This window comes from Amia ocellicauda, chromosome 8 (genome assembly GCF_036373705.1).
Source record: "Amia ocellicauda isolate fAmiCal2 chromosome 8, fAmiCal2.hap1, whole genome shotgun sequence".
NCBI classification, from domain to species: domain Eukaryota; kingdom Metazoa; phylum Chordata; class Actinopteri; order Amiiformes; family Amiidae; genus Amia; species Amia ocellicauda.
The window spans coordinates 7,662,526-7,685,028 of record NC_089857.1 but is presented as its reverse complement, the minus strand read 5'-3'; the positions used below and the strand labels follow the sequence as shown (position 1 = coordinate 7,685,028).

The following is a 22,503-nucleotide window of genomic DNA, read 5'->3' as shown; positions in this document are numbered from 1 at the left end:
CCTTACTGAAATGCACACCTTCTCAAGATTGCGCTTGACTGGCGTGTCAGGCACTCAATTACAGCTGTTTTATCAAGACAATGTGTTCGTTTTGTAATATATAGTTCCGGTCTGGTGTGGCACCCCAGCTAACGCACAACGTTGCCACAACGTGGCGTGTTAGCAGGGACTGTCTGCGGCGCGCTGGTGTGTCCCGGACTTTAGAGTAGAGAGACAGTTCAACTGCAAGTATGAGCAGCAGAAACGGATATTGCCTTCCCTTTAAGTAGAGCATCACGGACAGCCTCCCTGGCTTACGGCCATACTAGCCTGAATACGCCCGATATCGTCCGATCTCGGAAGCTAAGCAGGCTCGGGCCTGGTCAGTACTTGGATGGGAGACCGCCTGGGAATACCAGGTGCTGTAAGCTTTTGCATCTTTTACACACCAGAGGGCGACAAATCACGAGTTTTAACTTTGGATACACGCAATTTCATCATTATTTCAGATTTGACTTCCCCAAATACACAGGCATAAAATAGATCTTGTTCTCCAACGTAAACGGTCCCTAGTAACTAGGGTACATTCGTAAATAAATTGAGCATCATGGCTAGAAGTGACTAAATGTTGCCTAATCTTTCTCATCGAGAAATGACACAATTACAGCAACACAAAAAGGAACTCCACCGGACAAAGTTCAGTGCTCACAAGGAGCCTCATTCAACACACACGGTTCCATTCCCATTCATGCAAAGCACGAAAGTGTAAAACTTGGGAACATACTTGAGAGCAAAGATCACATTCAATCTCATTCAAGGCACGGATGTGAATGCAACGGGATGAAATTACTGAAATGATGCCTGCCCTCGAACTGTGATGATGGACTACCCGACTCGCCAATAATATTGGGTTCTGGTGTATTGAAATACAGGAGCTGCTGGATTTGTGTGTTTTCTTACCCCTCACCATAGTTTGTCAAATGTTTAAACAACTGAACTTATATTCAAGGTTTGTTTCTCTTCATATGTTTTACTGGTTTACATTTGTCTCAGCAACCTGTTGAATGATTCTTCTGCTTTCAAAGCAAAATGACAACAGGATGAATGCACACACTTGAAAATACAATACATGCAATGTTATGCATCATAGTGATGCAACCTCCTTTCAGTTTCATACTGCATGTCAATTGAAATCCTTACTGAAATGCACACCTTCTCAAGATTGCGCTTGACTGGCGTGTCAGGCACTCAATTACAGCTGTTTTATCAAGAGAATGTGTTCGTTTTGTAATATATAGTTCCGGTCTGGTGTGGCACCCCAGCTAACGCACAACGTTGCCACAATGTTGCCACAACGTGGCGTGTTAGCAGGGACTGTCTGCGGCGTGCTGGTGTGTCCCGGGCTTTAGAGTAGAGAGACAGTTCAACTGTAAGTATGAACGGCAGAAACGGATATTGCCTTCCCTTTAAGTAGAGCGTCAGGGACAGCCTTCCTGGCTTACGGCCATACTAGCCTGAATACGCCCGATCTCGTCCGATCTCGGAAGCTAAGCAGGCTCGTTCCTGGTCAGTACTTGGATGGGAGACCGCCTGGGAATACCAGGTGCTGTAAGCTTTTGCATCTTTTACACACCAGAGGGCGACAAATCACGAGTTTTAACTTTGGATACACGCAATTTCATCATTATTTCAGATTTGACTTCCCCAAATACACAGGCATACAATAGATCTTGTTCTCCAACGTAAACGGTCCCTAGTAACTAGGGTACATTCGTAAATAAATTGAGCATCATGGCTAGAAGTGACTAAATGTTGCCTAATCTTTCTCATCGAGAAATGACACAATTACAGCAACACAAAAAGGAACTCCACCGGACAAAGTTCAGTGCTCACAAGGAGCCTCATTCAACACACACGGTTCCATTCCCATTCATGCAAAGCACGAAAGTGTAAAACTTGGGAACATACTTGAGAGCAAAGATCACATTCAATCTCATTCAAGGCACGGATGTGAATGCAACGGGATGAAATTACTGAAATGATGCCTGCCCTCGAACTGTGATGATGGACTACCCGACTCGCCAATAATATTGGGTTCTGGTGTATTGAAATACAGGAGCTGCTGGATTTGTGTGTTTTCTTACCCCCTCACCATAGTTTGTCAAATGTTTAAACAACTGAACTTATATTCAAGGTTTGTTTCTCTTCATATGTTTTACTGGTTTACATTTGTCTCAGCAACCTGTTGAATGATTCTTCTGCTTTCAAAACAAAATGACAACAGGATGAATGCACACACTTGAAAATACAATACATGCAATGTTATGCATCATAGTGATGCAACCTCCTTTCAGTTTCATACTGCATGTCAATTGAAATCCTTACTGAAATGCACACCTTCTCAAGATTGCGCTTGACTGGCGTGTCAGGCACTCAATTACAGCTGTTTTATCAAGACAATGTGTTCGTTTTGTAATATATAGTTCCGGTCTGGTGTGGCACCCCAGCTAACGCACAACGTTGCCACAACGCTGCCACAACGTGGCGTGTTAGCAGGGACTGTCTGCGGCGCGCAGGTGTGTCCCGGGCTTTAGAGTAGAGAGACAGTTCAACTGCAAGTATGAGCAGCAGAAACGGATATTGCCTTCCCTTTAAGTAGAGCGTCATGGACAGCCTCCCTGGCTTACGGCCATACTAGCCTGAATACGCCCGATATCGTCCGATCTCGGAAGCTAAGCAGGCTCGGGCCTGGTCAGTACTTGGATGGGAGACCGCCTGGGAATACCAGGTGCTGTAAGCTTTTGCATCTTTTACACACCAGAGGGCGACAAATCACGAGTTTTAACTTTGGATACACGCAATTTCATCATTATTTCAGATTTGACTTCCCCAAATACACAGGCATAAAATAGATCTTGTTCTCCAACGTAAACGGTCCCTAGTAACTAGGGTACATTCGTAAATAAATTGAGCATCATGGCTAGAAGTGACTAAATGTTGCCTAATCTTTCTCATCGAGAAATGACACAATTACAGCAACACAAAAAGGAACTCCACCGGACAAAGTTCAGTGCTCACAAGGAGCCTCATTCAACACACACGGTTCCATTCCCATTCATGCAAAGCACGAAAGTGTAAAACTTGGGAACATACTTGAGAGCAAAGATCACATTCAATCTCATTCAAGGCACGGATGTGAATGCAACGGGATGAAATTACTGAAATGATGCCTGCCCTCGAACTGTGATGATGGACTACCCGACTCGCCAATAATATTGGGTTCTGGTGTATTGAAATACAGGAGCTGCTGGATTTGTGTGTTTTCTTACCCCTCACCATAGTTTGTCAAATGTTTAAACAACTGAACTTATATTCAAGGTTTGTTTCTCTTCATATGTTTTACTGGTTTACATTTGTCTCAGCAACCTGTTGAATGATTCTTCTGCTTTCAAAGCAAAATGACAACAGGATGAATGCACACACTTGAAAATACAATACATGCAATGTTATGCATCATAGTGATGCAACCTCCTTTCAGTTTCATACTGCATGTCAATTGAAATCCTTACTGAAATGCACACCTTCTCAAGATTGCGCTTGACTGGCGTGTCAGGCACTCAATTACAGCTGTTTTATCAAGAGAATGTGTTCGTTTTGTAATATATAGTTCCGGTCTGGTGTGGCACCCCAGCTAACGCACAACGTTGCCACAATGTTGCCACAACGTGGCGTGTTAGCAGGGACTGTCTGCGGCGTGCTGGTGTGTCCCGGGCTTTAGAGTAGAGAGACAGTTCAACTGTAAGTATGAACGGCAGAAACGGATATTGCCTTCCCTTTAAGTAGAGCGTCAGGGACAGCCTTCCTGGCTTACGGCCATACTAGCCTGAATACGCCCGATCTCGTCCGATCTCGGAAGCTAAGCAGGCTCGTTCCTGGTCAGTACTTGGATGGGAGACCGCCTGGGAATACCAGGTGCTGTAAGCTTTTGCATCTTTTACACACCAGAGGGCGACAAATCACGAGTTTTAACTTTGGATACACGCAATTTCATCATTATTTCAGATTTGACTTCCCCAAATACACAGGCATACAATAGATCTTGTTCTCCAACGTAAACGGTCCCTAGTAACTAGGGTACATTCGTAAATAAATTGAGCATCATGGCTAGAAGTGACTAAATGTTGCCTAATCTTTCTCATCGAGAAATGACACAATTACAGCAACACAAAAAGGAACTCCACCGGACAAAGTTCAGTGCTCACAAGGAGCCTCATTCAACACACACGGTTCCATTCCCATTCATGCAAAGCACGAAAGTGTAAAACTTGGGAACATACTTGAGAGCAAAGATCACATTCAATCTCATTCAAGGCACGGATGTGAATGCAACGGGATGAAATTACTGAAATGATGCCTGCCCTCGAACTGTGATGATGGACTACCCGACTCGCCAATAATATTGGGTTCTGGTGTATTGAAATACAGGAGCTGCTGGATTTGTGTGTTTTCTTACCCCCTCACCATAGTTTGTCAAATGTTTAAACAACTGAACTTATATTCAAGGTTTGTTTCTCTTCATATGTTTTACTGGTTTACATTTGTCTCAGCAACCTGTTGAATGATTCTTCTGCTTTCAAAACAAAATGACAACAGGATGAATGCACACACTTGAAAATACAATACATGCAATGTTATGCATCATAGTGATGCAACCTCCTTTCAGTTTCATACTGCATGTCAATTGAAATCCTTACTGAAATGCACACCTTCTCAAGATTGCGCTTGACTGGCGTGTCAGGCACTCAATTACAGCTGTTTTATCAAGACAATGTGTTCGTTTTGTAATATATAGTTCCGGTCTGGTGTGGCACCCCAGCTAACGCACAACGTTGCCACAACGCTGCCACAACGTGGCGTGTTAGCAGGGACTGTCTGCGGCGCGCAGGTGTGTCCCGGGCTTTAGAGTAGAGAGACAGTTCAACTGTAAGTATGAACGGCAGAAACGGATATTGCCTTCCCTTTAAGTAGAGCGTAAGGGACAGCCTCCCTGGCTTACGGCCATACTAGCCTGAATACGCCCAATCTCGTCCGATCTCGGAAGCTAAGCAGGCTCGGGCCTGGTCAGTACTTGGATGGGAGACCGCCTGGGAATACCAGGTGCTGTAAGCTTTTGCATCTTTTACACACCAGAGGGCGACATATCACGAGTTTTAACTTTGGATACACGCAATTTCATCATTATTTCAGATTTGACTTCCCCAAATACACAGGCATACAATAGATCTTGTTCTCCAATGTAAACGGTCCCTAGTAACTAGGGTACATTCATAAATAAATTGAGCATCATGGCTAGAAGTGACTAAATGTTGCCTAATCTTTCTCATCGAGAAATGACACAATCACAGCAACACAAAAAGGAACTCCACCGGACAAAGTTCAGTGCTCACAAGGAGCCTCATTCAACACACACGGTTCCATTCCCATTCATGCAAAGCACGAAAGTGTAAAACTTGGGAACATACTTGAGAGCAAAGATCACATTCAATCTCATTCAAGGCACGGATGTGAATGCAACAAGATGAAATTACTGAAATGATGCCTGCCCTCGAACTGTGATGATGGACTACCCGACTCGCCAATAATATTGGGTTCTGGTGTATTGAAATACAGGAGCTGCTGGATTTGTGTGTTTTCTTACCCCCTCACCATAGTTTGTCAAATGTTTAAACAACTGAACTTATATTCAAGGTTTGTTTCTCTTCATATGTTTTACTGGTTTACATTTGTCTCAGCAACCTGTTGAATGATTCTTCTGCTTTCAAAACAAAATGACAACAGGATGAATGCACACACTTGAAAATACAATACATGCAATGTTATGCATCATAGTGATGCAACCTCCTTTCAGTTTCATACTGCATGTCAATTGAAATCCTTACTGAAATGCACACCTTCTCAAGATTGCACTTGACTGGCGTGTCAGGCACTCAATTACAGCTGTATTATCAAGACAATGTGTTCGTTTTGTAAAATATAGTTCCGGTCTGGTGTGGCACCCCAGCTAACGCACAACGTTGCCACAACGTTTCGTGTTAGCAGGGACTGTCTGCGGCGCGCTGGTGTGTCCCGGACTTTAGAGTAGAGAGACAGTTCAACTGTAAGTATGAACGGCAGAAACGGATATTGCCTTCCCTTTAAGTAGAGCGTCAGGGACAGCCTCCCTGGCTTACGGCCATACTAGCCTGAATACGCCCGATCTCGTCCGATCTCGGAAGCTAAGCAGGCTCGGGCCTGGTCAGTACTTGGATGGGAGACCGCCTGGGAATACCAGGTGCTGTAAGCTTTTGCATCTTTTACACACCAGAGGGCGACAAATCACGAGTTTTAACTTTGGATACACGCAATTTCATCATTATTTCAGATTTGACTTCCCCAAATACACAGGCATACAATAGATCTTGTTCTCCAATGTAAACGGTCCCTAGTAACTAGGGTACATTCGTAAATAAATTGAGCATCATGGCTAGAAGTGACTAAATGTTGCCTAATCTTTCTCATCGAGAAATGACACAATTACAGCAACACAAAAAGGAACTCCACCGGACAAAGTTCAGTGCTCACAAGGAGCCTCATTCAACACACACGGTTCCATTCCCATTCATGCAAAGCACGAAAGTGTAAAACTTGGGAACATACTTGAGAGCAAAGATCACATTCAATCTCATTCAAGGCACGGATGTGAATGCAACGGGATGAAATTACTGAAATGATGCCTGCCCTCGAACTGTGATGATGGACTACCCGACTCGCCAATAATATTGGGTTCTGGTGTATTGAAATACAGGAGCTGCTGGATTTGTGTGTTTTCTTACCCCCTCACCATAGTTTGTCAAATGTTTAAACAACTGAACTTATATTCAAGGTTTGTTTCTCTTCATATGTTTTACTGGTTTACATTTGTCTCAGCAACCTGTTGAATGATTCTTCTGCTTTCAAAACAAAATGACAACAGGATGAATGCACACACTTGAAAATACAATACATGCAATGTTATGCATTATAGTGATGCAACCTCCTTTCAGTTTCATACTGCATGTCAATTGAAATCCTTACTGAAATGCACACCTTCTCAAGATTGCGCTTGACTGGCGTGTCAGGCACTCAATTACAGCTGTTTTATCAAGACAATGTGTTAGTTTTGTAAAATATAGTTCCGGTCTGGTTTGGCACCCCAGCTAACGCACAACGTTGCCACAACGTTTCGTGTTAGCAGGGACTGTCTGCGGCGCGCTGGTGTGTCCCGGACTTTAGAGTAGAGAGACAGTTCAACTGTAAGTATGAACGGCAGAAACGGATATTGCCTTCCCTTTAAGTAGAGCGTCAGGGACAGCCTCCCTGGCTTACGGCCATACTAGCCTGAATACGCCCGATCTCGTCAGATCTCGGAAGCTAAGCAGGCTCGGGCCTGGTCAGTACTTGGATGGGAGACCGCCTGGGAATACCAGGTGCTGTTAGCTTTTGCATCTTTTACACACCAGAGGGCGACAAATCACGAGTTTTAACTTTGGATACACACAATTTCATCATTATTTCAGATTTGACTTCCCCAAATACACAGGCATACAATAGATCTTGTTCTCCAACGTAAACTGTCCCTAGTAACTAGGGTACATTCGTAAATAAATTGAGCATCATGGCTAGAAGTGACTAAATGTTGCCTAATCTTTCTCATCGAGAAATGACACAATTACAGCAACACAAAAAGGAACTCCACCGGACAAAGTTCAGTGCTCACAAGGAGCCTCATTCAACACACACGGTTCCATTCCCATTCATGCAAAGCACGAAAGTGTAAAACTTGGGAACATACTTGAGAGCAAAGATCACATTCAATCTCATTCAAGGCACGGATGTGAATGCAACGGGATGAAATTACTGAAATGATGCCTGCCCTCGAACTGTGATGATGGACTCCCCGACTCGCCAATAATATTGGGTTCTGGTGTATTGAAATACAGGAGCTGCTGGATTTGTGTGTTTTCTTACCCCCTCACCATAGTTTGTCAAATGTTTAAACAACTGAACTTATATTCAAGGTTTGTTTCTCTTCATATGTTTTACTGGTTTACATTTGTCTCAGCAACCTGTTGAATGATTCTTCTGCTTTCAAAACAAAATGACAACAGGATGAATGCACACACTTGAAAATACAATACATGCAATGTTATGCATCATAGTGATGCAACCTCCTTTCAGTTTCATACTGCATGTCAATTGAAATCCTTACTGAAATGCACACCTTCTCAAGATTGCGCTTGACTGGCGTGTCAGGCACTCAATTACAGCTGTATTATCAAGACAATGTGTTCGTTTTGTAAAATATAGTTCCGGTCTGGTGTGGCACCCCAGCTAACGCACAACGTTGCCACAACGTTTCGTGTTAGCAGGGACTGTCTGCGGCGCGCTGGTGTGTCCCGGACTTTAGAGTAGAGAGACAGTTCAACTGCAAGCATGAGCGGCAGAAACGGATATTGCCTTCCCTTTAAGTAGAGCGTCAGGGACAGCCTCCCTGGCTTACGGCCATACTAGCCTGAATACGCCCGATCTCGTCCGATCTCGGAAGCTAAGCTGGCTCGGGCCTGGTCAGTACTTGGATGGGAGACCGCCTGGGAATACCAGGTGCTGTAAGCTTTTGCATATTTTACACACCAGAGGGCGACAAATCACGAGTTTTAACTTTGGATACACACAATTTCATCATTATTTCAGGTTTTACTTCCCCAAATACACAGGCATACAATAGATCTTGTTCTCCAACGTAAAAGGTCCCTAGTAACTAGGGTACATTCATAAATAAATTGAGCATCATGGCTAGAAGTGTCTAAATGTTGCCTAATCTTTCTCATCGAGAAATGACACAATTACAGCAACACAAAAAGGAACTCCACCGGACAAAGTTCAGTGCTCACAAGGAGCCTCATTCAACACACACGGTTCCATTCCCATTCATGCAAAGCACGAAAGTGTAAAACTTGGGAACATACTTGAGAGCAAAGATCACATTCAATCTCATTCAAGGCACGGATGTGAATGCAACGGGATGAAATTACTGAAATGATGCCTGCCCTCGAACTGTGATGATGGACTACCCGACTCGCCAATAATATTGGGTTCTGGTGTATTGAAATACAGGAGCTGCTGGATTTGTGTGTTTTCTTACCCCCTCACCATAGTTTGTCAAATGTTTAAACAACTGAACTTATATTCAAGGTTTATTTTTCTTCATATGTTTTACTGGTTTACATTTGTCTCAGCAACCTGTTGAATGATTCTTCTGCTTTCAAAACAAAATGACAACAGGATGAATGCACACACTTGAAAATACAATACATGCAATGTTATGCATCATAGTGATGCAACCTCCTTTCAGTTTCATACTGCATGTCAATTGAAATCCTTACTGAAATGCACACCTTCTCAAGATTGCGCTTGACTGGCGTGTCAGGCACTCAATTACAGCTGTTTTATCAAAACAATGTGTTCGTTTTGTAATATATACTTCCGGTCTGGTGTGGCACCCCAGCTAACGCACAACGTTGCCACAATGTTGCCACAACGTGGCGTGTTAGCAGGGACTGTCTGCGGCGCGCTGGTGTGTCCCGGGCTTTAGAGTAGAGAGACAGTTCAACTGTAAGTATGAACGGCAGAAACGGATATTGCCTTCCCTTTAAGTAGAGCGTCAGGGACAGCCTCCCTGGCTTACGGCCATACTAGCCTGAATACGCTCGATCTCGTCCGATCTCGGAAGCTAAGCAGGCTCGGGCCTGGTCAGTACTTGAATGGGAGACCGCCTGGGAATACCAGGTGCTGTAAGCTTTTGCATCTTTTACACACCAGAGGGCGACAAATCACGAGTTTTAACTTTGGATACACGCAATTTCATCATTATTTCAGATTTGACTTCCCCAAATACACAGGCATACAATAGATCTTGTTCTCCAACGTAAACGGTCCCTAGTAACTAGGGTACATTCATAAATAAATTGAGCATCATGGCTAGAAGTGACTAAATGTTGCCTAATCTTTCTCATCGAGAAATGACACAATTACAGCAACACAAAAAGGAACTCCACCGGACAAAGTTCAGTGCTCACAAGGAGCCTCATTCAACACACACGGTTCCATTCCCATTCATGCAAAGCACGAAAGTGTAAAACTTGGGAACATACTTGAGAGCAAAGATCACATTCAATCTCATTCAAGGCACGGATGTGAATGCAACGGGATGAAATTACTGAAATGATGCCTGCCCTAGAACTGTGATGATGGACTACCTGATTCGCCAATAATATTGGGTTCTGGTGTATTGAAATACAGGAGCTGCTGGATTTGTGTGTTTTCTTACCCCCTCACCATAGTTTGTCAAATGTTTAAACAACTGAACTTATATTCAAGGTTTGTTTCTCTTCATATGTTTTACTGGTTTACATTTGTCTCAGCAACCTGTTGAATGATTCTTCTGCTTTCAAAACAAAATGACAACAGGATGAATGCACACACTTGAAAATACAATACATGCAATGTTATGCATCATAGTGATGCAACCTCCTTTCAGTTTCATACTGCATGTCAATTGAAATCCTTACTGAAATGCACACCTTCTCAAGATTGCGCTTGACTGGCGTGACAGGCACTCAATTACAGCTGTTTTATCAAGACAATGTGTTCGTTTTGTAAAATATAGTTCCGGTCTGGTGTGGCACCCCAGCTAACGCACAACGTTGCCACAACGTGGCGTGTTAGCAGGGACAGTCTGCGGCGCGCTGGTGTGTCCCGGGCTTTAGAGTAGAGAGACAGTTCAACTGTAAGTATGAACGGCAGAAACGGATATTGCCTTCCCTTTAAGTAGAGCGTCAGGAACAGCCTCCCTGGCTTATGGCCATTCTAGCCTGAATACGCCCGATCTCGTCCGATCTCGGAAGCCAAGCAGGCTCGGGCCTGGTCAGCACTTGGATGGGAGACCGCCTGGGAATACCAGGTGCTGTAAGCTTTTGCACCTTTTACACACCAGAGGGCGACAAATCACGAGTTTTAACTTTGGATACACACAATTTCATCATTATTTCAGATTTGACTTCCCCAAATACACAGGCATACAATAGATCTTGTTCTCCAACGTAAACGGTCCCTAGTAACTAGGGTACATTCGTAACTAAATTGAGCATCATGGCTAGAAGTGACTAAATGTTGCCTAATCTTTCTCATCAAGAAATGACACAATTACAGCAACACAAAAAGGAACTCCACCGGACAAAGTTCAGTGCTCACAAGGAGCCTCATTCAACACACACGGTTCCATTCCCATTCATGCAAAGCAAGAAAGTGTAAAACTTGGGAACATACTTGAGAGCAAAGATCACATTCAATCTCATTCAAGGCACGGATGTGAATGCAACGGGATGAAATTACTGAAATGATGCCTGCCCTCGAACTGTGATGATGGACTACCCGACTCGCCAATCATGTTGGGTTCTGGTGTATTGAAATACAGGAGCTGCTGGATTTGTATGTTTTCTTACCCCCTCACCATAGTTTGTCAAATGTTTAAACAACTGAACTTATATTCAAGGTTTGTTTCTCTTCATATGTTTTACTGGTTTACATTTGTCTCAGCAACCTGTTGAATGATTCTTCTGCTTTCAAAACAAAATGACAACAGGATGAATGCACACACTTGAAAATACAATACATGCAATGTTATGCATCATAGTGATGCAACCTCCTTTCAGTTTCATACTGCATGTCAATTGAAATCCTTACTGAAATGCACACCTTGTCAAGATTGCGCTTGACTCGCGTGTCAGGCACTCAATTACAGCTGTTTTATCAAGACAATGTGTTCGTTTTGTAATATATAGTTCCGGTCTGGTGTGGCACCCCAGCTAACGCACAACGTTGCCACAATGTTGCCACAACGTGGCGTGTTAGCAGGGACTGTCTGCGGCGCGCTGGTGTGTCCCGGGCTTTAGAGTAGAGAGACAGTTCAACTGTAAGTATGAACGGCAGAAACGGATATTGCCTTCCCTTTAAGTAGAGCGTCAGGGAGAGCCTCCCTGGCTTACGGCCATACTAGCCTGAATACGCCCGATCTCGTCCGATCTCGGAAGCTAAGCAGGCTCGGGCCTGGTCAGTACTTGGATGGGAGACCGCCTGGGAATACCAGGTGCTGTAAGCTTTTGCATCTTTTACACACCAGAGGGCGACAAATCACGAGTTTTAACTTTGGATACACGCAATTTCATCATTATTTCAGATTTGACTTCCCCAAATACACAGGCATACAATAGATCTTGTTCTCCAACGTAAACGGTCCCTAGTAACTAGGGTACATTCGTAAATAAATTGAGCATCATGGCTAGAAGTGACTAAATGTTGCCTAATCTTTCTCATCGAGAAATGACACAATTACAGCAACACAAAAAGGAACTCCACCGGACAAAGTTCAGTGCTCACAAGGAGCCTCATTCAACACACACGGTTCCATTCCCATTCATGCAAAGCACGAAAGTGTAAAACTTGGGAACATACTTGAGAGCAAAGATCACATTCAATCTCATTCAAGGCACGGATGTGAATGCAACGGGATGAAATTACTGAAATGATGCCTGCCCTCGAACTGTGATGATGGACTACCCGACTCGCCAATAATATTGGGTTCTGGTGTATTGAAATACAGGAGCTGCTGGATTTGTGTGTTTTCTTACCCCCTCACCATAGTTTGTCAAATGTTTAAACAACTGAACTTATATTCAAGGTTTGTTTCTCTTCATATGTTTTACTGGTTTACATTTGTCTCAGCAACCTGTTGAATGATTCTTCTGCTTTCAAAACAAAATGACAACAGGATGAATGCAAACACTTGAAAATACAATACATGCAATGTTATGCATCATAGTGATGCAACCTCCTTTCAGTTTCATACTGCATGTCAATTGAAATCCTTACTGAAATGCACACCTTCTCAAGATTGCGCTTGACTGGCGTGTCAGGCACTCAATTACAGCTGTTTTATCAAGACAATGTGTTCGTTTTGTAATATATAGTTCCGGTCTGGTGTGGCACCCCAGCTAACGCACAACGTTGCCACAATGTTGCCACAACGTGGCGTGTTAGCAGGGACTGTCTGCGGCGCGCTGGTGTGTCCCGGGCTTTAGAGTAGAGAGACAGTTCAACTGTAAGTATGAACGGCAGAAACGGATATTGCCTTCCCTTTAAGTAGAGCGTCAGGGACAGCCTCCCTGGCTTACGGCCATACTAGCCTGAATACGCCCAATCTCGTCCGATCTCGGAAGCTAAGCAGGCTCGGGCCTGGTCAGTATTTGGATGGGAGACCGCCTGGGAATACCAGGTGCTGTAAGCTTTTGCATCTTTTACACACCAAAGGGCGACAAATCACAAGTTTTAACTTTGGATACACGCAATTTCATCATTATTTCAGATTTGACTTCCCCAAATACACAGGCATACAATAGATCTTGTTCTCCAACGTAAACGGTCCCTAGTAACTGGTGTACATTTGTAAATAAATTGAGCATCATGGCTAGAAGTGACTAAATGTTGCCTAATCTTTCTCATCGAGAAATGACACAATTACAGCAACACAAAAAGGAACTCCACCGGACAAAGTTCAGTGCTCACAAGGAGCCTCATTCAACACACACGGTTCCATTCCCATTCATGCAAAGCACGAAAGTGTAAAACTTGGGAACATACTTGAGAGCAAAGATCACAATGAATCTCATTCAAGGCACGGATGTGAATGCAACGGGATGAAATTACTGAAATGATGCCTGCCCTCGAACTGTGATGATGGACTACCCGACTCGCCAATAATATTGGCTTCTGGTGTATTGAAATACAGGAGCTGCTGGATTTGTGTGTTTTCTTACCCCCTCACCATAGTTTGTCAAATGTTTAAACAACTGAACTTATATTCAAGGTTTGTTTCTCTTCATATGTTTTACTGGTTTACATTTGTCTCAGCAACCTGTTGAATGATTCTTCTGCTTTCAAAACAAAATGACAACAGGATGAATGCACACACTTGAAAATACAATACATGCAATGTTATGCATCATAGTGATGCAACCTCCTTTCAGTTTCATACTGCATGTCAATTGAAATCCTTACTGAAATGCACACCTTCTCAAGATTGCGCTTGACTGGCGTGTCAGGCACTCAATTACAGCTGTTTTATCAAGACAATGTGTTCGTTTTGTAATATATAGTTCCGGTCTGGTGTGGCACCCCAGCTAACGCACAACGTTGCCACAATGTTGCCACAACGTTTCGTGTTAGCAGGGACTGTCTGCGGCGCGCTGGTGTGTCCCGGGCTTTAGAGTAGAGAGACAGTTCAACTGTAAGTATGAACGGCAGAAACGGATATTGCCTTCCCTTTAAGTAGAGCGTCAGGGACAGCCTCCCTGGCTTACGGCCATACTAGCCTGAATACGCCCGATCTCGTCCGATCTCGGAAGCTAAGCAGGCTCGGGCCTGGTCAGTACTTGGATGGGAGACTGCCTGGGAATACCAGGTGCTGTAAGCTTTTGCATCTTTTACACACCAGAGGGCGACAAATCACGAGTTTTAACTTTGGATACACGCAATTTCATCATTATTTCAGATTTGACTTCCCCAAATACACAAGCATACAATAGATCTTGTTCTCCAACGTAAACGGTCCCTAGTAACTAGGGTACATTCGTAAATAAATTGAGCATCATGGCTAGAAGTGACTAAATGTTGCCTAATATTTCTCATCGAGAAATGACACAATTACAGCAACACAAAAAGGAACTCCACCGGACAAAGTTCAGTGCTCACAAGGAGCCTCATTCAACACACACGGTTCCATTCCCATTCATGCAAAGCACGAAAGTGTAAAACTTGGGAACATACTTGAGAGCAAAGATCACATTCAATCTCATTCAAGGCACGGATGTGAATGCAACGGGATGAAATTACTGAAATGATGCCTGCCCTCGAACTGTGATGATAGACTACCCGACTCGCCAATAATATTGGGTTCTGGTGTATTGAAATACAGGAGCTGCTGGATTTGTGTGTTTTCTTACCCCCTCACCATAGTTTGTCAAATGTTTAAACAACTGAACTTATATTCAAGGTTTGTTTCTCTTCATATGTTTTACTGGTTTACATTTGTCTCAGCAACCTGTTGAATGATTCTTCTGCTTTCAAAACAAAATGACAACAGGATGAATGCACACATTTGAAAATACAAAACATGCAATGTTATGCATCATAGTGATGCAACCTCCTTTCAGTTTCATACTGCATGTCAATTGAAATCCTTACTGAAATGCACACCTTCTCAAGATTGCGCTTGACTGGCGTGTCAGGCACTCAATTACAGCTGTTTTATCAAGACAAATGTGTTCGTTTTGTAAAATATAGTTCCGGTCTGGTGTGGCACCCCAGCTAACGCACAACGTTGCCACAACGTGGCATATTAGCAGGGACTGTCTGCGGCGCGCTGGTGTGTCCCGGGCTTTAGAGTAGAGAGACAGTTCAACTGTAAGTATGAACGGCAGAAACGGATATTGCCATCCCTTTAAGTAGAGCGTCAGGGACAGCCTCCCTGGCTTACGGCCATACTAGCCTGAATACGCCCGATCTCGTCCGATCTCGGAAGCTAAGCAGGCTCGGGCCTGGTCAGTACTTGGATGGGAGACCGCCTGGGAATACCAGGTGCTGTAAGCTTTTGCATCTTTTACACACCAGAGCGCGACAAATCACGAGTTTTAACTTTGGATACACGCAATTTCATCATTATTTCAGATTTGACTTCCCCAAATACACAGGCATACAATAGATCTTGTTCTCCAACGTAAACGGTCCCTAGTAACTAGGGTACATTCGTAAATAAATTGAGCATCATGGCTAGAAGTGACTAAATGTTGCCTAATCTTTCTCATCGAGAAATGACACAATTACAGCAACACAAAAAGGAACTCCACCGGACAAAGATCAGTGCTCACAAGGAGCCTCATTCAACACACACGGTTCCATTCCCATTCATGCAAAGCACGAAAGTGTAAAACTTGGGAACATACTTGAGAGCAAAGATCACATTCAATCTCATTCAAGGCACGGATGTGAATGCAACGGGGTGAAATTACTGAAATGATGCCTGCCCTCGAACTGTGATGATGGACTACCCGACTTGCCAATAATATTGGGTTCTGGTGTATTGAAATACAGGAGCTGCTGGATTTGTGTGTTTTCTTACCCCCTCACCATAGTTTGTCAAATGTTTAAACAACTGAACTTATATTCAAGGTTTGTTTCTCTTCATATGTTTTACTGGTTTACATTTGTCTCAGCAACCTGTTGAATGATTCTTCTGCTTTCAAAACAAAATGACAACAGGATGAATGCACACACTTGAAAATATAATACATGCAATGTTATGCATCATAGTGATGCAACCTCCTTTCAGTTTCATACTGCATGTCAATTGAAATCCTTACTGAAATGCACACCTTCTCAAGATTGCGCTTGACTGGCGTGTCAGGCACTCAATTACAGCTGTTTTATCAAGACAAATGTGTTCGTTTTGTAAAATATAGTTCCGGTCTGGTGTGGCACCCCAGCTAACGCACAACGTTGCCACAACGTGGCATATTAGCAGGGACTGTCTGCGGCGCGCTGGTGTGTCCCGGGCTTTAGAGTAGAGAGACAGTTCAACTGTAAGTATGAACGGCAGAAACGGATATTGCCATCCCTTTAAGTAGAGCGTCAGGGACAGCCTCCCTGGCTTACGGCCATACTAGCCTGAATACGCCCGATCTCGTCCGATCTCGGAAGCTAAGCAGGCTCGGGCCTGGTCAGTACTTGGATGGGAGACCGCCTGGGAATACCAGGTGCTGTAAGCTTTTGCATCTTTTACACACCAGAGCGCGACAAATCACGAGTTTTAACTTTGGATACACGCAATTTCATCATTATTTCAGATTTGACTTCCCCAAATACACAGGCATACAATAGATCTTGTTCTCCAACGTAAACGGTCCCTAGTAACTAGGGTACATTCGTAAATAAATTGAGCATCATGGCTAGAAGTGACTAAATGTTGCCTAATCTTTCTCATCGAGAAATGACACAATTACAGCAACACAAAAAGGAACTCCACCGGACAAAGATCAGTGCTCACAAGGAGCCTCATTCAACACACACGGTTCCATTCCCATTCATGCAAAGCACGAAAGTGTAAAACTTGGGAACATACTTGAGAGCAAAGATCACATTCAATCTCATTCAAGGCACGGATGTGAATGCAACGGGGTGAAATTACTGAAATGATGCCTGCCCTCGAACTGTGATGATGGACTACCCGACTCGCCAATAATATTGGGTTCTGGTGTATTGAAATACAGGAGCTGCTGGATTTGTGTGTTTTCTTACCCCCTCACCATAGTTTGTCAAATGTTTAAACAACTGAACTTATATTCAAGGTTTGTTTCTCTTCATATGTTTTACTGGTTTACATTTGTCTCAGCAACTAGTTGAATGATTCTTCTGCTTTCAAAACAAAATGACAACAGGATGAATGCACACACTTGAAAATACAATACATGCAATGTTATGCATCATAGTGATGCAACCTCCTTTCAGTTTCATACTGCATGTCAATTGAAATCCTTACTGAAATGCACACCTTCTCAAGATTGCGCTTGACTGGCGTGTCAGGCACTCAATTACAGCTGTATTATCAAGACAATGTGTTCGTTTTGTAAAATATAGTTCCGGTCTGGTGTGGCACCCCAGCTAACGCACAACGTTGCCACAACGTTTCGTGTTAGCAGGGACTGTCTGCGGCGCGCTGGTGTGTCCCGGGCTTTAGAGTAGAGAGACAGTTCAACTGTAAGTATGAACGGCAGAAACGGATATTGCCATCCCTTTAAGTAGAGCGTCAGGGACAGCCTCCCTGGCTTACGGCCATACTAGCCTGAATACGCCCGATCTCGTCCGATCTCGGAAGCTAAGCAGGCTCGGGCCTGGTCAGTACTTGGATGGGAGACCGCCTGGGAATACCAGGTGCTGTAAGCTTTTGCATCTTTTACACACCAGAGCGCGACAAATCACGAGTTTTAACTTTGGATACACGCAATTTCATCATTATTTCAGATTTGACTTCCCCAAATACACAGGCATACAATAGATCTTGTTCTCCAACGTAAACGGTCCCTAGTAACTAGGGTACATTCGTAAATAAATTGAGCATCATGGCTAGAAGTGACTAAATGTTGCCTAATCTTTCTCATCGAGAAATGACACAATTACAGCAACACAAAAAGGAACTCCACCGGACAAAGATCAGTGCTCACAAGGAGCCTCATTCAACACACACGGTTCCATTCCCATTCATGCAAAGCACGAAAGTGTAAAACTTGGGAACATACTTGAGAGCAAAGATCACATTCAATCTCATTCAAGGCACGGATGTGAATGCAACGGGGTGAAATTACTGAAATGATGCCTGCCCTCGAACTGTGATGATGGACTACCCGACTTGCCAATAATATTGGGTTCTGGTGTATTGAAATACAGGAGCTGCTGGATTTGTGTGTTTTCTTACCCCCTCACCATAGTTTGTCAAATGTTTAAACAACTGAACTTATATTCAAGGTTTGTTTCTCTTCATATGTTTTACTGGTTTACATTTGTCTCAGCAACCTGTTGAATGATTCTTCTGCTTTCAAAACAAAATGACAACAGGATGAATGCACACACTTGAAAATATAATACATGCAATGTTATGCATCATAGTGATGCAACCTCCTTTCAGTTTCATACTGCATGTCAATTGAAATCCTTACTGAAATGCACACCTTCTCAAGATTGCGCTTGACTGGCGTGTCAGGCACTCAATTACAGCTGTTTTATCAAGACAAATGTGTTCGTTTTGTAAAATATAGTTCCGGTCTGGTGTGGCACCCCAGCTAACGCACAACGTTGCCACAACGTGGCATATTAGCAGGGACTGTCTGCGGCGCGCTGGTGTGTCCCGGGCTTTAGAGTAGAGAGACAGTTCAACTGTAAGTATGAACGGCAGAAACGGATATTGCCATCCCTTTAAGTAGAGCGTCAGGGACAGCCTCCCTGGCTTACGGCCATACTAGCCTGAATACGCCCGATCTCGTCCGATCTCGGAAGCTAAGCAGGCTCGGGCCTGGTCAGTACTTGGATGGGAGACCGCCTGGGAATACCAGGTGCTGTAAGCTTTTGCATCTTTTACACACCAGAGCGCGACAAATCACGAGTTTTAACTTTGGATACACGCAATTTCATCATTATTTCAGATTTGACTTCCCCAAATACACAGGCATACAATAGATCTTGTTCTCCAACGTAAACGGTCCCTAGTAACTAGGGTACATTCGTAAATAAATTGAGCATCATGGCTAGAAGTGACTAAATGTTGCCTAATCTTTCTCATCGAGAAATGACACAATTACAGCAACACAAAAAGGAACTCCACCGGACAAAGATCAGTGCTCACAAGGAGCCTCATTCAACACACACGGTTCCATTCCCATTCATGCAAAGCACGAAAGTGTAAAACTTGGGAACATACTTGAGAGCAAAGATCACATTCAATCTCATTCAAGGCACGGATGTGAATGCAACGGGGTGAAATTACTGAAATGATGCCTGCCCTCGAACTGTGATGATGGACTACCCGACTCGCCAATAATATTGGGTTCTGGTGTATTGAAATACAGGAGCTGCTGGATTTGTGTGTTTTCTTACCCCCTCACCATAGTTTGTCAAATGTTTAAACAACTGAACTTATATTCAAGGTTTGTTTCTCTTCATATGTTTTACTGGTTTACATTTGTCTCAGCAACTAGTTGAATGATTCTTCTGCTTTCAAAACAAAATGACAACAGGATGAATGCACACACTTGAAAATACAATACATGCAATGTTATGCATCATAGTGATGCAACCTCCTTTCAGTTTCATACTGCATGTCAATTGAAATCCTTACTGAAATGCACACCTTCTCAAGATTGCGCTTGACTGGCGTGTCAGGCACTCAATTACAGCTGTATTATCAAGACAATGTGTTCGTTTTGTAAAATATAGTTCCGGTCTGGTGTGGCACCCCAGCTAACGCACAACGTTGCCACAACGTTTCGTGTTAGCAGGGACTGTCTGCGGCGCGCTGGTGTGTCCCGGACTTTAGAGTAGAGAGACAGTTCAACTGCAAGCATGAGCGGCAGAAACGGATATTGCCTTCCCTTTAAGTAGAGCGTCAGGGACAGCCTCCCTGGCTTACGGCCATACTAGCCTGAATACGCCCGATCTCGTCCGATCTCGGAAGCTAAGCTGGCTCGGGCCTGGTCAGTACTTGGATGGGAGACCGCCTGGGAATACCAGGTGCTGTAAGCTTTTGCATATTTTACACACCAGAGGGCGACAAATCACGAGTTTTAACTTTGGATACACACAATTTCATCATTATTTCAGGTTTTACTTCCCCAAATACACAGGCATACAATAGATCTTGTTCTCCAACGTAAAAGGTCCCTAGTAACTAGGGTACATTCATAAATAAATTGAGCATCATGGCTAGAAGTGTCTAAATGTTGCCTAATCTTTCTCATCGAGAAATGACACAATTACAGCAACACAAAAAGGAACTCCACCGGACAAAGTTCAGTGCTCACAAGGAGCCTCATTCAACACACACGGTTCCATTCCCATTCATGCAAAGCACGAAAGTGTAAAACTTGGGAACATACTTGAGAGCAAAGATCACATTCAATCTCATTCAAGGCACGGATGTGAATGCAACGGGATGAAATTACTGAAATGATGCCTGCCCTCGAACTGTGATGATGGACTACCCGACTCGCCAATAATATTGGGTTCTGGTGTATTGAAATACAGGAGCTGCTGGATTTGTGTGTTTTCTTACCCCCTCACCATAGTTTGTCAAATGTTTAAACAACTGAACTTATATTCAAGGTTTATTTTTCTTCATATGTTTTACTGGTTTACATTTGTCTCAGCAACCTGTTGAATGATTCTTCTGCTTTCAAAACAAAATGACAACAGGATGAATGCACACACTTGAAAATACAATACATGCAATGTTATGCATCATAGTGATGCAACCTCCTTTCAGTTTCATACTGCATGTCAATTGAAATCCTTACTGAAATGCACACCTTCTCAAGATTGCGCTTGACTGGCGTGTCAGGCACTCAATTACAGCTGTTTTATCAAAACAATGTGTTCGTTTTGTAATATATAGTTCCGGTCTGGTGTGGCACCCCAGCTAACGCACAACGTTGCCACAATGTTGCCACAACGTGGCGTGTTAGCAGGGACTGTCTGCGGCGCGCTGGTGTGTCCCGGGCTTTAGAGTAGAGAGACAGTTCAACTGTAAGTATGAACGGCAGAAACGGATATTGCCTTCCCTTTAAGTAGAGCGTCAGGGACAGCCTTCCTGGCTTACGGCCATACTAGCCTGAATACGCTCGATCTCGTCCGATCTCGGAAGCTAAGCAGGCTCGGGCCTGGTCAGTACTTGAATGGGAGACCGCCTGGGAATACCAGGTGCTGTAAGCTTTTGCATCTTTTACACACCAGAGGGCGACAAATCACGAGTTTTAACTTTGGATACACGCAATTTCATCATTATTTCAGATTTGACTTCCCCAAATACACAGGCATACAATAGATCTTGTTCTCCAACGTAAACGGTCCCTAGTAACTAGGGTACATTCATAAATAAATTGAGCATCATGGCTAGAAGTGACTAAATGTTGCCTAATCTTTCTCATCGAGAAATGACACAATTACAGCAACACAAAAAGGAACTCCACCGGACAAAGTTCAGTGCTCACAAGGAGCCTCATTCAACACACACGGTTCCATTCCCATTCATGCAAAGCACGAAAGTGTAAAACTTGGGAACATACTTGAGAGCAAAGATCACATTCAATCTCATTCAAGGCACGGATGTGAATGCAACGGGATGAAATTACTGAAATGATGCCTGCCCTCGAACTGTGATGATGGACTACCTGATTCGCCAATAATATTGGGTTCTGGTGTATTGAAATACAGGAGCTGCTGGATTTGTGTGTTTTCTTACCCCCTCACCATAGTTTGTCAAATGTTTAAACAACTGAACTTATATTCAAGGTTTGTTTCTCTTCATATGTTTTACTGGTTTACATTTGTCTCAGCAACCTGTTGAATGATTCTTCTGCTTTCAAAACAAAATGACAACAGGATGAATGCACACACTTGAAAATACAATACATGCAATGTTATGCATCATAGTGATGCAACCTCCTTTCAGTTTCATACTGCATGTCAATTGAAATCCTTACTGAAATGCACACCTTCTCAAGATTGCGCTTGACTGGCGTGTCAGGCACTCAATTACAGCTGTTTTATCAAGACAATGTGTTCGTTTTGTAA

General features: G+C 43.4%; 19 non-coding genes across 19 annotated transcripts; all 19 read left to right on the top strand.

The window, feature by feature from the left end:
- Positions 1–291: 291 nt before the first annotated feature.
- On the top strand, positions 292–410 carry LOC136757067 (5S ribosomal RNA). The gene has a single exon (XR_010819113.1). It is a non-coding gene; the product is annotated as a 5S ribosomal RNA (ribosomal RNA).
- A 1,065-nt stretch (positions 411–1,475) lies between these two features.
- Positions 1,476–1,594, top strand: LOC136757294 (5S ribosomal RNA). Its single transcript, XR_010819329.1, has one exon. It is a non-coding gene; the product is annotated as a 5S ribosomal RNA (ribosomal RNA).
- Positions 1,595–2,660: 1,066 nt separating this feature from the next.
- Positions 2,661–2,779, top strand: LOC136757066 (5S ribosomal RNA). The gene has a single exon (XR_010819112.1). It is a non-coding gene; the product is annotated as a 5S ribosomal RNA (ribosomal RNA).
- Positions 2,780–3,844: 1,065 nt separating this feature from the next.
- On the top strand, positions 3,845–3,963 carry LOC136757293 (5S ribosomal RNA). The gene has a single exon (XR_010819328.1). It is a non-coding gene; the product is annotated as a 5S ribosomal RNA (ribosomal RNA).
- Positions 3,964–5,029: 1,066 nt separating this feature from the next.
- LOC136756867 (5S ribosomal RNA) lies at positions 5,030–5,148 on the top strand. Its single transcript, XR_010818922.1, has one exon. It is a non-coding gene; the product is annotated as a 5S ribosomal RNA (ribosomal RNA).
- Positions 5,149–6,203: 1,055 nt separating this feature from the next.
- Positions 6,204–6,322, top strand: LOC136757098 (5S ribosomal RNA). The gene has a single exon (XR_010819142.1). It is a non-coding gene; the product is annotated as a 5S ribosomal RNA (ribosomal RNA).
- A 1,055-nt stretch (positions 6,323–7,377) lies between these two features.
- LOC136756512 (5S ribosomal RNA) lies at positions 7,378–7,496 on the top strand. Its single transcript, XR_010818591.1, has one exon. It is a non-coding gene; the product is annotated as a 5S ribosomal RNA (ribosomal RNA).
- A 1,055-nt stretch (positions 7,497–8,551) lies between these two features.
- LOC136756388 (5S ribosomal RNA) lies at positions 8,552–8,670 on the top strand. The gene has a single exon (XR_010818476.1). It is a non-coding gene; the product is annotated as a 5S ribosomal RNA (ribosomal RNA).
- A 1,066-nt stretch (positions 8,671–9,736) lies between these two features.
- LOC136756609 (5S ribosomal RNA) lies at positions 9,737–9,855 on the top strand. The gene has a single exon (XR_010818682.1). It is a non-coding gene; the product is annotated as a 5S ribosomal RNA (ribosomal RNA).
- Positions 9,856–10,910: 1,055 nt separating this feature from the next.
- LOC136757453 (5S ribosomal RNA) lies at positions 10,911–11,029 on the top strand. The gene has a single exon (XR_010819473.1). It is a non-coding gene; the product is annotated as a 5S ribosomal RNA (ribosomal RNA).
- Positions 11,030–12,095: 1,066 nt separating this feature from the next.
- Positions 12,096–12,214, top strand: LOC136757086 (5S ribosomal RNA). Its single transcript, XR_010819131.1, has one exon. It is a non-coding gene; the product is annotated as a 5S ribosomal RNA (ribosomal RNA).
- Positions 12,215–13,280: 1,066 nt separating this feature from the next.
- LOC136757220 (5S ribosomal RNA) lies at positions 13,281–13,399 on the top strand. Its single transcript, XR_010819258.1, has one exon. It is a non-coding gene; the product is annotated as a 5S ribosomal RNA (ribosomal RNA).
- A 1,066-nt stretch (positions 13,400–14,465) lies between these two features.
- LOC136756401 (5S ribosomal RNA) lies at positions 14,466–14,584 on the top strand. The gene has a single exon (XR_010818488.1). It is a non-coding gene; the product is annotated as a 5S ribosomal RNA (ribosomal RNA).
- Positions 14,585–15,640: 1,056 nt separating this feature from the next.
- LOC136757074 (5S ribosomal RNA) lies at positions 15,641–15,759 on the top strand. The gene has a single exon (XR_010819120.1). It is a non-coding gene; the product is annotated as a 5S ribosomal RNA (ribosomal RNA).
- Positions 15,760–16,815: 1,056 nt separating this feature from the next.
- Positions 16,816–16,934, top strand: LOC136757063 (5S ribosomal RNA). The gene has a single exon (XR_010819109.1). It is a non-coding gene; the product is annotated as a 5S ribosomal RNA (ribosomal RNA).
- A 1,055-nt stretch (positions 16,935–17,989) lies between these two features.
- LOC136757051 (5S ribosomal RNA) lies at positions 17,990–18,108 on the top strand. The gene has a single exon (XR_010819098.1). It is a non-coding gene; the product is annotated as a 5S ribosomal RNA (ribosomal RNA).
- A 1,056-nt stretch (positions 18,109–19,164) lies between these two features.
- LOC136757039 (5S ribosomal RNA) lies at positions 19,165–19,283 on the top strand. Its single transcript, XR_010819087.1, has one exon. It is a non-coding gene; the product is annotated as a 5S ribosomal RNA (ribosomal RNA).
- A 1,055-nt stretch (positions 19,284–20,338) lies between these two features.
- On the top strand, positions 20,339–20,457 carry LOC136756386 (5S ribosomal RNA). The gene has a single exon (XR_010818474.1). It is a non-coding gene; the product is annotated as a 5S ribosomal RNA (ribosomal RNA).
- A 1,066-nt stretch (positions 20,458–21,523) lies between these two features.
- On the top strand, positions 21,524–21,642 carry LOC136756608 (5S ribosomal RNA). The gene has a single exon (XR_010818681.1). It is a non-coding gene; the product is annotated as a 5S ribosomal RNA (ribosomal RNA).
- The last annotated feature ends 861 nt before the right edge of the window (positions 21,643–22,503 follow it).